The sequence below is a fragment of the Tursiops truncatus genome, chromosome 16 (assembly GCF_011762595.2).
Source record: "Tursiops truncatus isolate mTurTru1 chromosome 16, mTurTru1.mat.Y, whole genome shotgun sequence".
Lineage (NCBI taxonomy): Eukaryota > Metazoa > Chordata > Mammalia > Artiodactyla > Delphinidae > Tursiops > Tursiops truncatus.
Window position 1 is genome coordinate 71984209 of NC_047049.1, and position 15717 is coordinate 71999925.

The window sequence follows — 15717 nt, forward strand, 5'->3', positions numbered from 1 at the left end:
GTAAATACTGACCCATGCTACAATATGGGCAAACCTTGAAAACATGCTAAGTGAAAGAAGCTAGACACGAAAGGTCACATATTGTATGATTTCACTTATATGAAATATCCAGAATAGGCAAATAACTAGAGACTTAAAGTCAATTAGTGATTGCCAGGGGATGGGTGAAAGGGAATTGGGACTGACTGACTGCTAATAGGTATGGGGTTATTTTTTTTGGAATGACAGAAATGTTCTGGAATAGGTAATGGTGATGGTTGCTCAACTCTGTAAATATACTAAAAACCACTGAATTGTATACTTTAAAGTGTGAACTTTATAGTATGTGAATTATGTCTCGATAAAGCTGTTATTTTTTTAAAGCTCTGAAACAAAGGAGGCTGGGGCAGTTGGGGGCAGCCTAGCCTGGCTCTTTATCTAGTCATGTGGCTGGCAAGGTGTTTATAAGAGATAGCTGTCTTTGAAGTGGATGCCTCTTTGAAGTGGCTCCCTTGGCAATCAAAGCTTAAGTCAGACACTTGCATCACAAAAAGAAAAACCAACTGTCAGGGTTTATGCTACAGGTGCAAACTGTCCCTCATAAGATAAATAAGGTGCTCTCTTCAGCAGCACATATACTAAAATTGGAATGATACAGAGAAGATTAGCATGGCCCCTGCACGAGGATGACACACACATTCATGAAGTATTCCATATTTTTCATCCACATTTGTCAGACTCAAAATCCCAGTATTTTCTAGTATACCTTGACTATAAATTAAAAATTGTTAAAATAAATGATTTTATGGCATTATATTATGTTAGTAATTTGTTAGTTTATATCAGATATTTATGGTAACTCTAATATCTTTTTTTTTACAACTTTATTGGAGTATAATTGCTTTACAATGTTATGTTAGTTTCTGCTTTATAACAAAGTGAATCAGTTATACATATTCATATGTTCCCATATCTCTTCCCTCTTGCGTCTCCCTCCCTCCCACCCTCCCTAACCCACCCCTCCAGGCGATCACAAAGCACCGAGCTGATCTCCCTGTGCTATGTGGGTGCTTCCCACTAGCTATCTACCTTACGTTTGATAGTGTATATATGTCCATGCCTCTCTCTCGCTTTGTCACAGCTTACCCTTCCCCCTGATGGCTATTGTAAATCATGTAGAAATTAAATTTGAGTTATGAATTACCGCTTTGCAAATTCAGTTGTGGATATTATAAATCTATAAAGTATAAATTCATGTAAGTAGGGGCTTCCCTGGTGGCCCAGTGGTTGGGAGTCCGCCTGCCGATGCAGGGGACACGGGTTTGTGCCCCAGTCTGGGAGGATCCCATATGCCGCGGAGCGGCTGGGCCCGTGAGCCATGGCCGCTGAGCCTGTGCCTCCGGAGCCTGTGCTCCGCAACGGGAGAGGCCACAACAGTGAGAGGCCCGCGTACCGCAAAAAAAAAAAAAAAAAAAAAAAAAAAAAAAAAAAATTCATATAAGTAATAAACTAACGCTACCTTAATATGCATATGGAAAGAGTTAAATAATAAATTTCTTAGAACTAAAAAAAAAAATTAGATAAATAAGTTCGAGGGAATCTAATGTACAGCATGCTGATTATCGTTAATAACACTGTATTATATACCTGAAAGTTGCTAAGAGAGTAAGTCTTAAATGTTCTCATCACAAAAAAGAAATGGTAATGATGTGATGGAAGTGTTAACTAACACTATGGTGGTAATCATTTTGCAATATATAAGTATATCAAATCAACACACTGAACACCTTAAACTTATACAACATTAATGTCAATCATATCTCAGTAAAGCTGGAAGAGATCTTTTTAATTAAAAAATCACTGTTTTATAAATTAGCTCATTTTATTCTCACAGCAACTTTATGAGAAAGACACCATTACTATCCATGTTTTATAAGTAAGGAAACTAAGGTCAGAGAATTTGAAAAAACTTTCCCAAGGTCATACATACTAAAAAGGGAAAGAAATGGGATTCAAACCCAGGAAGTCTGACTCCAGAAACCATACTCTCAACACATTCTACTGTTCTGTTTTCAAATATTCTGGAACTAAGTGCTTTTCAGAACTTTAGACTTTCTAGCCAGACAATGTCAAAACTCCAAAATGGCATTGATAAGCCCTTAAAGGAAAACATACCTGACCAGAATCCTAGGGATGAGGGAGGTGACTCATCATCCCTAAGTAACTGAGTGGGAAAGACACCGAAACTTCTTGAAACATTATAATACACATCCCCCACTGTGACACCTCACCTCACCCAATACCTCTTGCTGAAACCCCAGAAGTTAAGGGCAGGCACCTGGAAAAGCCTCAAGGGACCTAGGGAAGTCTGGCTTCCAGTGTTGAGGCAGACTCTACTTCCAACATGGGTAGCTGCCCCACTTTAGGACCACCATACCTGCTGCTTCGTGGCCTTAGATCTGAGAAGTAGGAAAAACATAAAATCTTCATACGCTGAGCACACACTTCATAGGGAGAAGCAAAGTTCAGATCAAAATAGCTGACTTGGCTTTCTTATTTTCCAGAGCTGCCTGAAATGTATCTCATGAGGAATTCAGCCATCTCTGAAGGACTTCTTTGGGAAGAGAGTGAGTCAAGACCTCCAGAAGCCAGGTAGGGTGATCCATCATCTCGGTTTGCCAGGGACTGGGGGACTTCTAGGGACACGGACTTCGATTGCTAAAACCAGGACAGTTGATCACCCTTCACTCTTGTTAGGGTCAGCAAGGACCCCTAGGATTCTTCTTCATTCCAGCACATTCCATTCATGCCAAGCTGTGCTACTCACAGATACAGAGGCATCCAAATGTGTTTTCTGATGGTGAGCATTTTATGTTGACTCCCCCTTCAGCTATTCCTGCTATAACCCCAGCACCCATTTCCTTAGAATGGCTCCTTTATTCACTGAGCTGGGCTGCTTAAATAAGATGGGATTATTTTCACTAGTTGGTGCCTCCCAGCCAGAGGGGATGTAAAGCTTCCTGGCTTGTTTAGAATTTAACCCCATCTCTTTGAGCTGCTGACTTTCTGAACTGGTCACCAGATAGTCTGCTATCAACCTGGGATAAAGATGCCAGACATGAATAATGATGCATTTCACCATTTTAAAACTTCTCAGTTACAAAGCAGTAGCTGGAACTGGCCCCGATGAAGAGTTTTGACTAATTGTTTTTCATTAAGTTTTTCAATCCCTTACATAATCAGCTTCTCAGAAGCACGTGTCTTGTGGGCAGGACCACCCAATGTTCCCTTGGAAACCTGAAGACGGGGTACCTTAGTGCATGAGCATTTAGAGTGCAGTCAGTCCCATTTAAAATTCCCCATTATAAGTAAAGCTAAGCATGTAGTGACAGGCACAGCCCCTGCTTATAAGAGATGGTGCAGTCTAATTAAGGAACTGCACACACACACACACACACACACACACACACACACACACACTCCTGCAAGCCCCAGGGATTACATATGTCAGGAGCTGTTAGTACAGAAACTCATTTCTGACAGAGGAGGAGGGGAACCAGGTGTGAGTTCAAGCACCAAAGTCTCTGCCAACTGCAGCAGTTCCCTTCCAAATTGACCTCCTGACTTTGTGCCTTCTACACTTTGGGAAGGCATCTGGATGCCCTGGGGTTGTCCCATGTGGAGGACTGAGTGACTCAGCCTTGGAAAGTGTGTGCAACCCCCCACCTTCTCCTCTACTCTGCTCACATCCACCCATGCAGTTCAGCCCCAGGGACATTGCTGCTCTTCTGTCTGGCAAAGGTGCCTGCTGGAGGCCCATGGTCTCTGATTCCTGTGATAATCTCTAGGTCTATCCATGTTGCTGCAAATGGCATTATTTCATTCTTTTTTATGGCTGAGTAATATTCCATTGTATATATGTACCTCATCTTCTTTATCCATTCCTCTGTCGATGGGCATTTAGGTTGCTTCCATGTCTTGGCTATTGTAAATAGTGCTTCAGTGAACATTGGGGTGCATGTATCCTTTCAGATTATGGATTTATCTGGATATATGCCCAGGAGTCAGTGAGCTGGATCATATGGTAGCTCTATTTTTAGTTTTTTAAGGAACCTCCATACTATTCTCCATAATGGCTATACCAATTTACATTACCACCAACAGTATAGGAAGGTTCCCTTTTCTCCACAGCCTCTCCAGCATTTATTGTTTGTAGACAGTCATTCTTAAATTTTAGCTTTCAGAAGATCACTTGGAAGGATTTTAAAACACAAAGTAGGTCCAGGTGTGGGACCAGAGAATTTGCATTTTTAACAAGTTCACAGGTGGAGCCGGAACCACACTTTAAAAGGCATGGGTCTACAGGAAATAATCCATATAACAATAAGTTCCTTCTGCAGACCCAGCCCACACAGAAATTGTTGTGAAGTGTCATATACCAACACACCCAGATAGTTGTTGGAAAAAGAGGGATGGAAACTCACAACCAACATTCAATCAACTAACTACCGAGTACTTATTACACAGCTACCATGTGTAAAACTAGGTCCTAAATTCTGTAAAGATTAAAAAGAAATGTCAAATTTAAATTGGAAAAATCTTTCTAGAGGCCATTTAGTCAATATATATAAAAAGCCTTAAAGCTTGCCACTTTTTCACCAAGCAATTCTGTCTAGGAATTTATCACAAGAAAATAATTTAAAATGCTGACAAAGATTAAACTAAGGAAATGTTTACTGAAGCTTTTTTAAAGTGAAAAGGTGAAAATCTGATCAACAAACATAAATGTAAATAACAAATACATTATATTCTCTCTCATGCACATCGTCTCCCTCCCTCCCTCCCTCCCTCCCTCTCTCCCTCTCTCTCTCTCTCTCTGTCATACACACACACACACACACACACACACACACACACACACACACGCACACACATACACATGCACAGGCACACTTCCTCCCATGTTTCTCTGGACCAATGGTTCTCAAAATGTCTCGTCACATTTTGAGATTTTTTTTTTTTTGCGGTACGTGGGCCTCTCGCTGTTGTGGCCTCTCCCATTGTGGAGCACAGGCTCCGGACGCGCAGGCTCAGCGGCCATGGCTCACGGGCCCAGCCGCTACGCGGCATGTGGGATCTTCCTGGACCAGGGCACGAACCTGTGTCCCCTGCATTGGCAGGAGGACTCTCAACCACTGCGCCACCAGGGAAGCCCACATTTTGAGATTTTTAAGTGTCTTTACTTGTCACAGCTCAGGAGAAGGAGTGCTAATAGCATCTAGTGAATAAAAGCCAGGGATGCTGCTAAATATCCCACAATGCACAGGATGGCTCTCACAACAAAGAATCGTCTGGCCCAAAGGATCAGTAGTGCCGACCATGAGAAACCCTGATCTAGCCTCACTTGCCAGAGGAGTCTAGCAGAGCCACATTGACTATGATGACTATTTCATAGAATCAGGCCCCCGCTACATAGTGAAGGGCTTTATTCCCCTCAGAGTCTCATGCTGTTATTTCTGTGTCTCAGGGACTGTCTCAAGTGAATTCATGCATGGTTCATGTAGGCTTTCTCCCTCAGCTTCTGCCCGTGTTGTGGCAGCTCAGAGAGAAATCTCTTGGGAGCAGCCACTCACCTCGCACAGCTGCTCATGCCCCCCCCAGGGGATGATGATGAGGCCTAGTGCACCACCATCTGGTGCCCCCATAGCTGGCTGATGCTGTCCTCAGTGTCAACATGGCCTTAGCTCTGTAGAGTCTAGTTACCTGGAAACCAAAGCACTGCCATTGGCCGGTCTCGCACAACACCCTATGAGAAGAGTTCCTTTGGCTTCTGCCTGCAGCAGCTCCCCAATACAAGCCTGTGGGGCCTGGCCAGCAGATGAAGACCTGGAAGAAGACTACATTATCCTCTCATATCTCAGGTACCTAAGCCAACCACTTTTCTCCTCCTATGGACAAAATTCTGCAAGCAAATAAACATTTGCAAATCGATATACACACACGAAGAGTAAATACTGTGAGTTCAGAGAAAGAGACAGTTATTCCAGTTGACATTCTCTATGGCAGCCCGGAGAGTCCCCTCGCCACCAGCCACATGGGCCAAGCTAATTCCCGTTCCTTTGCCTTAGCTTATCCTCCAACAGAAGATCTCCCTACCTCCTTTCTGCCTATGTAAATCTTGCTATCTTTTAAGACCTGGTTCTCATCTCTTCCAGGAAGTTTTCAAAATCAGCTTGAATGGTTTTCGCTGTAGGTAGTAGAATGTTTAAAACAATTAGTGGTCTTATTATTTCACATAAAAAGAAGCATGAAACTAGAGAGTTCCCGAGTTGAGAAATTCAACAATTCAGTGGCTTCTCTCCAATTCTCTTGATTTTGTCTCATGATCACAATATGGCTATCACAGCATCTTATCATCATGAAAATATCAAAAGACAGGAAGTAAACAAGAGGTTCCCTGCCTCTCCCTTGCCTGGGGTATAAGAAGGAATTTGATTAGAAGCCTTTTTCTTTCTTGTCAGGGAGGAAATTCTTTCCCACAAGTCCCCAACAGATTTATCTTTATATTTCATTGGCCAAAACTAAGCCAGTCATTGAGATGATGGTGATTGCTTCAGACATACCATGGGTCATTCCTTGGGCCTGGAGGAGGGACCCATCTTACCTTAGTGCATTGCTGCTCAATGAAAAGAAAAGCACAGGTGCTTTGGGAGTACACAGAAGGAGACTGGCCAGGCCCTTTAGAATGCAGAGTAGGACCATACTATCTTGGATGCTACACATAGTAGCAGCAGAATTATTTGAACCTGTTGATGACAAAACATATCAAGAGAGATACATATTTAAGACCAACAAGTTCTCCTTTCTTTCCCATCATTGACCATGCAAGAAGCTCAGTGAAAGTTGCCACAATAGAGACAATATTGAGAGTTAACATTGAGTTAATATTGAGAATAGTGACAGTTAACAAACTTAGATTTGAGTTCCACTCCTGACACTGATGAATGACCTTGGACAAGTCATTTACTCTCTCTGAGTCTTAATTTTTGTCACTTCTGGCAGTCTGTTATTCTTAAATACAGAAAATGGCACCTTGGGAAAGCTGGAAGCTGAAAACAAAAGTGTCTCTCATGGGCTGCCCCCCACTCAACCCTTCACCCTTCCTCAGCCTCCTCCATAATGGGATATTACCATGAACCACGGTCATGTCTATTCAGAGTTCCAGCAAAAGCTGGACACTCAACATTGAAACACTGAATCCTGGCCCTTAGGTACATTGAACATAGCAGCAAGGGCCAGCCAAGAGTAGAAATATTTAGAATGTCAAAGTCACCAAACTCAAGAAAAGGATCCTATTCAGGGCATCGGTATTTTTTTTAAAGACTTCATCTTTTTTAGAGTAGTTTTAGGTTCACAACAAAATTGATAGGAAGGTGAGAGATTTCCCATATCCCTCCTGCCCTCACACATGAAGAGCCTCCCTGATCATCAAGATCACTCCCCAGAATAGCGCATTTGTTATTAATGATAAGCCTACATTGACACATCGTTATCACCCAAAGTCTACCGATTACCTTAGAGTATACTTTGCTGTTGTACAATCTATGGGTTTGGAAAAATATATAATGACATGTAGTCATCATTATAATATCATATAAAGTATTTTTACTGCCCTAAAGATTCTCTGTGCTCCACCTGTGTATCGCTCTTGTCTCTCCCCCACCTCTGGCAGCCACTGATCTTTTTATGGTCTCCATAGTTTTGACTTTTCCAGAAAGTATATAGTTGGAATCATATAGTATGTAGCCTTTTCAAATTGGCTTATTTCACTTAGTAATATGCATTTAAGTTTCCTACATGTCTTTTCATGGCTATAGCTCTTTTTTATGAGAATTGTTAGGATTTACTCTCTTAATAACTTTCATCTATAGATCATACAGTGGTGATGACTATAGTTACCACATTGTACATTACATCCCTAGTACTTATTTATTAGTACTGGGGGGACCTTATAACTGGAAGTTTGTACGTTTTGACCACCTTTCTTCAATTTCCACTCCTCCAACCCCTGCCTCTGGTAGCCATAAATCTCATTTCTTTTGCTACGAGTTCTTAAAATTTAATTAGATGCTACATGTAAGTGAGACCATACGACATTTGTCTTTCTCTGTCTGATTTATTTCACTTAGCATAATGCACTAAAGCTTCTTCCATGTTGTTGCAAATGATGGGATTTCCTCATTTTGTAGCTGAATAATATTTCATTGTATGTATAAAACAATTTCTTAATCCATTTATCCATCAGTGGACACTTAGGTTGCTTCCATGTAATGGCTGTTGTAAATAATGCTGCTATGAAGATGGGGATGTAAATATCTTTTTGAGTTAGCTTTCTTTTCCTTTGGACATATGCCCAGAAGTGGGATTTCTGGATTATATGGTAGTTTTATTTTTAACTTTTGAGGATCCTCCATACTGTTTTTCATAGCAGCTGCACTAGTTTACAACAGTGCACAAGGGTTCCTTTTTCTCCACATCCTCGCAAGCAATTTTTTTCTCTTGTCTTTTTGATGATGGGCATTCTAATAGGCATGAGGTGATATCTCATTGTGGTTTTGACTGGCATTTCCCTAATTACTAGTGATGGTGAGCATCTCTTCATGTATCTGTGAACTATTCACCTATCTTCTTTGGAAAAAGAAGGTATTTTTACCCTATTTTGTTTAGGTATTTTTACCCTATTTTAATTGAATTATTTGGTTTTCTGCTGATGTTACTTGAGTTCTTGATATATTTTAGTTATTAATCTCTTATAAGATATGTGATTTTTTATGCTTTTGTTGCTTGTACTTTAGAAATCATATCCAATAAAATCATTGACAAGATCCATGTCAAGGAGCTTTTTTCCTATATTTTCTTCTGGGAGTTTCATGGCTTCAGTTTCAGGTCTTATATTTAAGTCTTTAATCCATTTTGAGCTAATTTTTGTGTTTCATTTTTTGACATATGAATATCCAATTTTGAGAACCATTTATTTATTAAAGTCTTTTTTCCATTGAGAATCCTTGGATTCCTTGTCAAATATTAGTTGATGTATGTTTGGGTTAACTTGTGGGTTCTCAATCCTGTTCCATTGATTTATTTTTTATAAATAAGGTCCTGTTTTTATCCAGGACCATACTCTTTTGATTTCTATACCTAAAGAGCATAGCTTGAAATCAAGAAGAGTGATGCCTCCTGCTTTGTTCTTTTTCAGGATTGCTTTGGCTGTTCTGGGTCTCTATAGTTCTCTATATAATTTAGGATTGTTTCTTCTACTTATGTAGAGTATGCCATTGGAATCTCAATAGGTATTACATCGAATCCATAGGTGGCTTTGGGTAATATGGACATTTTAACAGTATTAATTCTTCCAATTCATGAATCCAGTATACCTTTGCATTTTTGTGTTTGCTTTGATTTCTTTTTTTTTAATTTTACATGTTTATTGGAGTATAATTGCTTTACAATGGTGTGTTAGTTTCTGCTTTATAAAAAAGCGAATCAGTTATACATATACATATGTCCCCATATCTCTTCCCTCTTGCGTCTCCCTCCCTCCCACCCTCCCTATCCCACCCCTCTAGGTGGTCACAAAGCACCTAGTTGATCTCCCTGTGCTATGCGGCTGCTTCCCACTAGCTATCTATTTTACGTTTGGTAGTGTATATATGTCCATGCCACTCTCTCACTTTGTCACAGCATACCCTTCCCCCTCCCCATATCCTCAGGTCCATTCTCTAGTAGGTCTGTGTCTTTATTCATGTCTTACCCCTAGGTTCTTCATGACATTTTTTTTTTCTTGGATTCCATATATATATGTTAGCATACAGTATTTGTCTTTCCCTTTCTGACTTACTTCACTCTGTATGACAGACTCTAGGTCCATCAACCTCACTACAAATAACTCAATTTTGTTTCTTTTTATGGCTGAGTAATATTCCATTGTATATATGTGCCACATCTTCTTTATCCATTCATCCAATGATGGACACTTAGGTTGTTTCCATCTCCTGGCTATTGTAAATAGAGCTGCAATGAACATTTTGGTACATGACTCTTTTTCAATTATGGTTTTCTCAGGGTATATGCCCAGTAGTGGGATTGCTGGGTCGTATGGTAGTTCTATTTGTAGTTTTTTAAGGAACCTCCATACTGTTCTCCATAGTGGCTGTACCAATTCACATTCCCACCAGCAGTGCAAGAGTGTTCCCTATTCTCCACACCCTCTCCAGCATTTATTGTTTCTAGATTTTTTGATGATGGCCATTCAGACTGGTGTGAGATGATATCTCATTGTAGTTTTGATTTGCATTTCTCTAATGATTAATAATGTTGAGCATTCTTGCATGTGTTTGTTGGCACTCGGTATATCTTCTTTGGAGAAATGTCTATTTAGGTCTTCTGCCCATTTTTGGATTGGGTTGTTTGTTTCTTTGTTATTGAGCTGCATGAGCTGCTTGTAAATTTTGGAGATTAATCATTTGTCAGTTGCTTCATTTGCAAATATTTTCTCCCATTCTGAGGGTTGTCTTTTGGTCTTGTTTATGGTTTCCTTTGCTGTGCAAAAGCTTTTACGTTTCATTAGGCCCCACTTGTTTATTTTTTTTTACTTCCATTTCTGTAGGAGGTGGGTCAAAAAGGATCTTGCTGTGAGTTATGTCATAGAGTGTTCTGCCTATGTTTTCCTCTAAGAGTTTGATAGTTTCTGGCCTTACATTTAAGTCTTTAATCTATTTTGAGCTTATTTTTGTGTATGGTGTTAGGGAGTGTTCTAATCTCATACTTTTACATGTACCTGTCCAGTTTTCCCAGCACCAATTATTGAAGAGGCTGTCCTTTCTCCACTGTACATTCCTGCCTCCTTTATCGAAGATAAGGTGACCATATGTGCGTGGGTTTATGTCTGGGCTTTCTATCCTGTTCCATTGATCTATATTCCTGTTTTTGTGCCAGTACCATACTGTCTTCATTACTGTAGCTTTGTAGTATAGTCTGAAGTCCAGGAGCCTGATTCCTCCAGCTCCGTTTTTCGTTCTCAAGATTGCTTTGGCTATTCGGGGTCTTTTGTGTTTCCATACAAATTGTGAAATTTTTTGTTCTAGTTCTGTGAAAAATGCCAGTGGTAGTTTGATAGGGATTGCATTGAATCTGTAGATTGCTTTCGGTAGTAGAGTCATTTTCACAACGTTGATTCTTGCAATCCAAGAACATGGTGTATCTCTCCATCTATTTGTATCATCTTTAATTTCTTTCATCAGTGTCTTATAACTTTCTGCATACAAGTCTTTTGTCTCCTTAGGTAGGTTTATTCCTAGATATTTTATTCTTTTTGTTGCAATGATAAATGGGAGTGTTTTCTTGATTTCACTTTTAGATTTTTCAACATTAGTGTATAGGAATGCCAGAGATTTCTGTGCATTAATTTTGTATCCTGCTACTTCACCAAATTCATTGATTAGCTCTAGTAGCTTTCTGGTAGCATCTTTAGGATTGTCTATGTATAGTATCATGTCATCTGCAAACAGTGACAGCTTTACTTCTTCTTTTCCGATTTGGATTCCTTTTATTTCCTTTTCTTCTCTGATTGCTGTGGCTAAAACTTCCAAAACTATGTTGAATAAGAGTGGTGAGAGTGGGCAACCTTGTCTTGTTTCTGATCATAGTGGAAATGCTTTCAGTTTTTCACCATTGAGGATGACGTTGGCTGTGGGTTTGTCATATATGGCCTTTATTATGTTGAGGAAGTTTCCCTCTATGCCTACTTTCTGGAGGGTTTTTATCATAAATGGATGTTGAATTTTGTCAAAAGTTTCTCTGCATCTATGGAGATGACCATATGGTTTTTATTGTACAGTTTGTTAATATGGTGTATCACATTGATTGATTTGGAAATATTGCAGAATCATTGCATTCCTGGAATAAAACCCCACTTGATCATGGTGTATGATCCTCTTAATGTGCTGTTGGATTCTGTTTGCTAGTATTTTGCTGAGGAATTTTGCATCTATGTTCATCAGTGATATTGGCCTGTAGTTTTCTTTCTTTGTGACATCCTTGTCTGGTTTTGGTATCAGAGTGGTGGTGGCCTCGTAGAATGAATTTGGGAGTGTTCCTCCCTCTGCTATATTTTGGAAGAGTTTGAGAAGGATAGGTGTTATCTCTTCTCTAAATGTTTGATAGAATTCGCCTGTGAAGCCATCTGGTCCTGGGCTTTTGTTTGTTGGAAGATTTTCAATCACAGTTTCAATTTCAGTGCTTGTGACTGGTCTGTTTATATTTTCTATTTCTTCCTGGTTCAGTCTCGGAAGGTTGTGCATTACTAAGAATTTGTCCATTTCTTCCAGGTTTTCCATTTTATTGTCATAGAGTTGCTTGTAGTAATCTCTCAAGATCTTTTGTATTTCTGCAGTGTCAGTTGTTACTTCTCCTTTTTCATTTCTAATTCTATTCATTTGAGTCTTCTCCCTTTTTTTCTGGATGAGTCTGGCTAATGGTTTATCAATTTTGTTTATCTTCTCAAAGAACCAGCTTTTAGTTTTATTGATCTTTGCTATCGTTTCCTTCATTTCTTTTTCATTTATTTCTGATCTGATCTTTATAATTTCTTTCCTTCTGCTAACTTTGGGGTTTTTTTGTTCTTGTCTCTCTAATTGCTTTAGGTGCAAAGTTAGGTTGTTTATTCGAGATGTTTCCTGTTTCTTAAGGTAGGATTGTATTGCTATAGATTTCCCTCTTAGAACTGCTTTTGCTGCATCCCATAGGTTTTGGGCTGTCGTGTCTCCATTGTCATTTGTTTCTAGGTATTTTTTGATTTTCTCTTTGATTTCTTCAGTGATCACTTCGCTATTAAGTAGTATATTGTTTAGCCTCCATGTGTTTGTATTTTTTACAGATCTTTTCCTGTAATTGATATCTAGTCTCATAGCATTGTGGTCAGAAAAGATACTTGATACAATTTCAATTTTCTTAAATTTACCAAGGCTTGATTTGTGACCCAAGATATGATCTATCCTGGAGAATGTTCCATGAGCACTTGAGAAAAATGTGTATTCTGTTGTTTTTGGATGGAATGTCCTATAAATATCAGTTAAGTCCATCTTGTTTAATGTATCATTTAAAGCTTGTGTTTCCTTATTTATTTTCATTTTGGATGATCTGTCCATGGGTGAAAGTAGAGTGTTAAAGTCCCCTACTATGATTGTGTTACTGTCAATTTCCCCTTTTATGGCTGTTAGCATTTGCCTTATGTGTTGAGGTGCTCCTATGTTGGGTGCATAAATATTTACAATTGTTATACTTCTTCTTGGATTGATCCCTTGATCATTATGTAGTGTCCTTCTTTGTCTCTTGTAATAGTCTTTATTTTAAAGTCTATTTTGTCTGATATGAGAATTGCTACTCCAGCTTTCTTTTGATTTCCATTTGCAGGGAATATCTTTTTCCATCCCCTCACTTTCAGTCTGTATGTGTCCCTAGGTCTGAAGTGGGTCTCTTGTAGACAGCATACATACGGGTCTTGTTTTTGTATCCATTCAGCCAGTCTATGTCTTTTGGTTGGAGCATTTACTCCATTTACATTTAAGGTAATTATCGATATGCATGTTCCTTTTACCGTTTTCTTAATTGTTTTGGGTTTATTATTGTAGGTCTTTTCCTTCTCTTGTGTTTCCTGCCTTGAGAAGTTCCTTTTGCATTGTTGTAAAGCTGGCTTGGTGGTGCTGAATTCTCTTAGCTTTTGCTTGTCTGTAAAGGTTTTAATTTCTCCATCAAATCTGAATAAGATCCTTGCTGGGTAGAGTAATCTTGGTTGTAGTTTTTTCTCCTTCATCACTTTATATATGTCCTGCCACTCCCTTCTGGCTTGCAGAGTTTCTGCTGAAAGATCAGCTGTTAACCTTATGGGGATTCCCTTATGTGTTATTTGTTGTTTTTCCCTAGCTGCTTTTAATATTTTTTCTCTATATTTAATTTTTGATAGTTTGATTAATATGTGTCTTGGCCTGTTTCTCCTTGGATTTATCCTGTATGGGACTCTCTGTGCTTCCTGGACTTGATTAACTCTTTCCTTTCCCATATTAGGGAAGTTTTCAACTATAATCTCTTCAAATATATTCTCAGTCCCTTTATTTCTCTCTTCTTCTTCTGGGACCCCTATAATTTGAATGTTGGTGCATTTAATATTGTCCCAGAGGTCTCTGAGACTGTCCTCAATTCTTTTCATTCTTTTTTCTTTATTTTGCTCTGCAGTAGTTATTTCCACTATTTTATCTTCCCGGTCACTTATCCGTTCTTCTGCCTCAGTTATTCTGCTATTGATCCCTTCTAGAGAATTTTTAATTTCATTTATTTTGTTGTTCATCAGTGTTTTCTTGCTCTTTAGTTCTTCTAGGTCCTTGTTAAATGTTTCTTGTATTTTCTCCTTTCCATTTCCAAGATTTTGGATCATCTTTTCTATCATTATTCTGAATTCTTTTTCATGTAGACTGCCTATTTCCTCTTCATTTGTTAGGTCTGGTGGGTTTTTGCCTTTCTCCTTCATGTGCTGTGAGTTTCTCTGTCTTCTCATTTTGCTTAACCTACTGTGTTTGAGTTCTCCTTTTCGCAGGCTGCAGGTTCATAGTTCCCGTTGTTTTTGGTGTCTGCCCCCAGTGGCTAAGGTTGGTTCCATGGGTTGTGTAGGCTTCCTGGTGGAGGGGACTAGTGCCTGTGTTCTGGTGGATGAGGCTGGATCTTGTCTTTCTGGTGGGCAGGTACACGTCTGGTTGTGTATTTTGGGGTGTCTGTGACCTTATTATGATTTTAGGCAGCCTCTCTGCTAATGGGTGAGGTTGTGTTCCTGTCTTGCTAGTTGTGTGGCATAGGGTGTCCAGCACTGTAGGTTGCTGCTCGTTGAGTGGAGCTGGGTTTTGGCATTGAGATGGAGATCTCTGGTAGATTTTCGCCATTTGATATTTTGTGGATCTGGGAGGTCTCTTGTGGACCAGTGTTCTGAAGTTGGCTCTCCCACCACAGAGGCACAGCCCTGACACCCAGCTGGAGCACCAAGAGCCTGTCATCCACATGGCTCAGAATAAAAGGGAGAAAAAAAGAAAGAAAGAAAGAAAAAGATAAAATAAAATAAATTTATTAAAATAATTATTAAAAAAAATTTTAAGTAATTAAAAAAAAGAAAGAAGAGAGCAACCATACCAAAAAACTAATCCACCAATGATAACAAGCACTAAAAACGATACTAAAAAATAAAAATAAACATAACTGGACAGACAGAACCTTAGGACAAATGGTAAAAGCAAAGCTATACAGACAAAATCACACACAGAAGCATACACGTACACACTCACAAAAAGAGAAAAGGGGGAAAAAATAATATATCTTTGCTCCCAAAATCCACCTCCTCAATTTGGGATGATTCGTTGTCTGTTCAGGTATTCCACAGATGCAGGGTACATCAGGTTTATTGTGGGGATTTAATCCGCTGCTCCTGAGGCTGCTGGGAGAAATTTCCCTTTCTCTTCTTTGTTCGCACAGCTCCCGGGGTTCAGCTTTGGATTTGGCCCCACCTCTGCATGCAGGTCGCTGGAGGGCGTCTGTTCTTTGCTCAGACAGGACGGGGTTAAAGGAGCCGCTGATTCAGGGGCTCTGGCTCACTCAGGCTGGGGGGAGGGAGGGGTACGGATGTGGGGTGAGCCTGTGGCG

At 39.6% G+C, this 15717-nt stretch overlaps 1 long non-coding RNA gene and 1 other non-coding gene across 2 annotated transcripts in view; both read left to right on the forward strand.

Moving 5' to 3' along the window:
* The window catches only part of LOC141276692 (uncharacterized), a 407388-nt gene that overhangs the window by 334797 nt on the left and 56874 nt on the right, over positions 1-15717 (forward strand). Inside the window, exon 3 of the long non-coding RNA XR_012326650.1 lies at positions 2544-2631. This is a non-coding gene — a long non-coding RNA (uncharacterized lncRNA). The remainder of the gene's footprint in view (positions 1-2543; positions 2632-15717) is intronic.
* LOC117308599 (U6 spliceosomal RNA) lies at positions 594-700 on the forward strand. Its single transcript, XR_004522690.1, has one exon. It is a non-coding gene; the product is annotated as a U6 spliceosomal RNA (small nuclear RNA).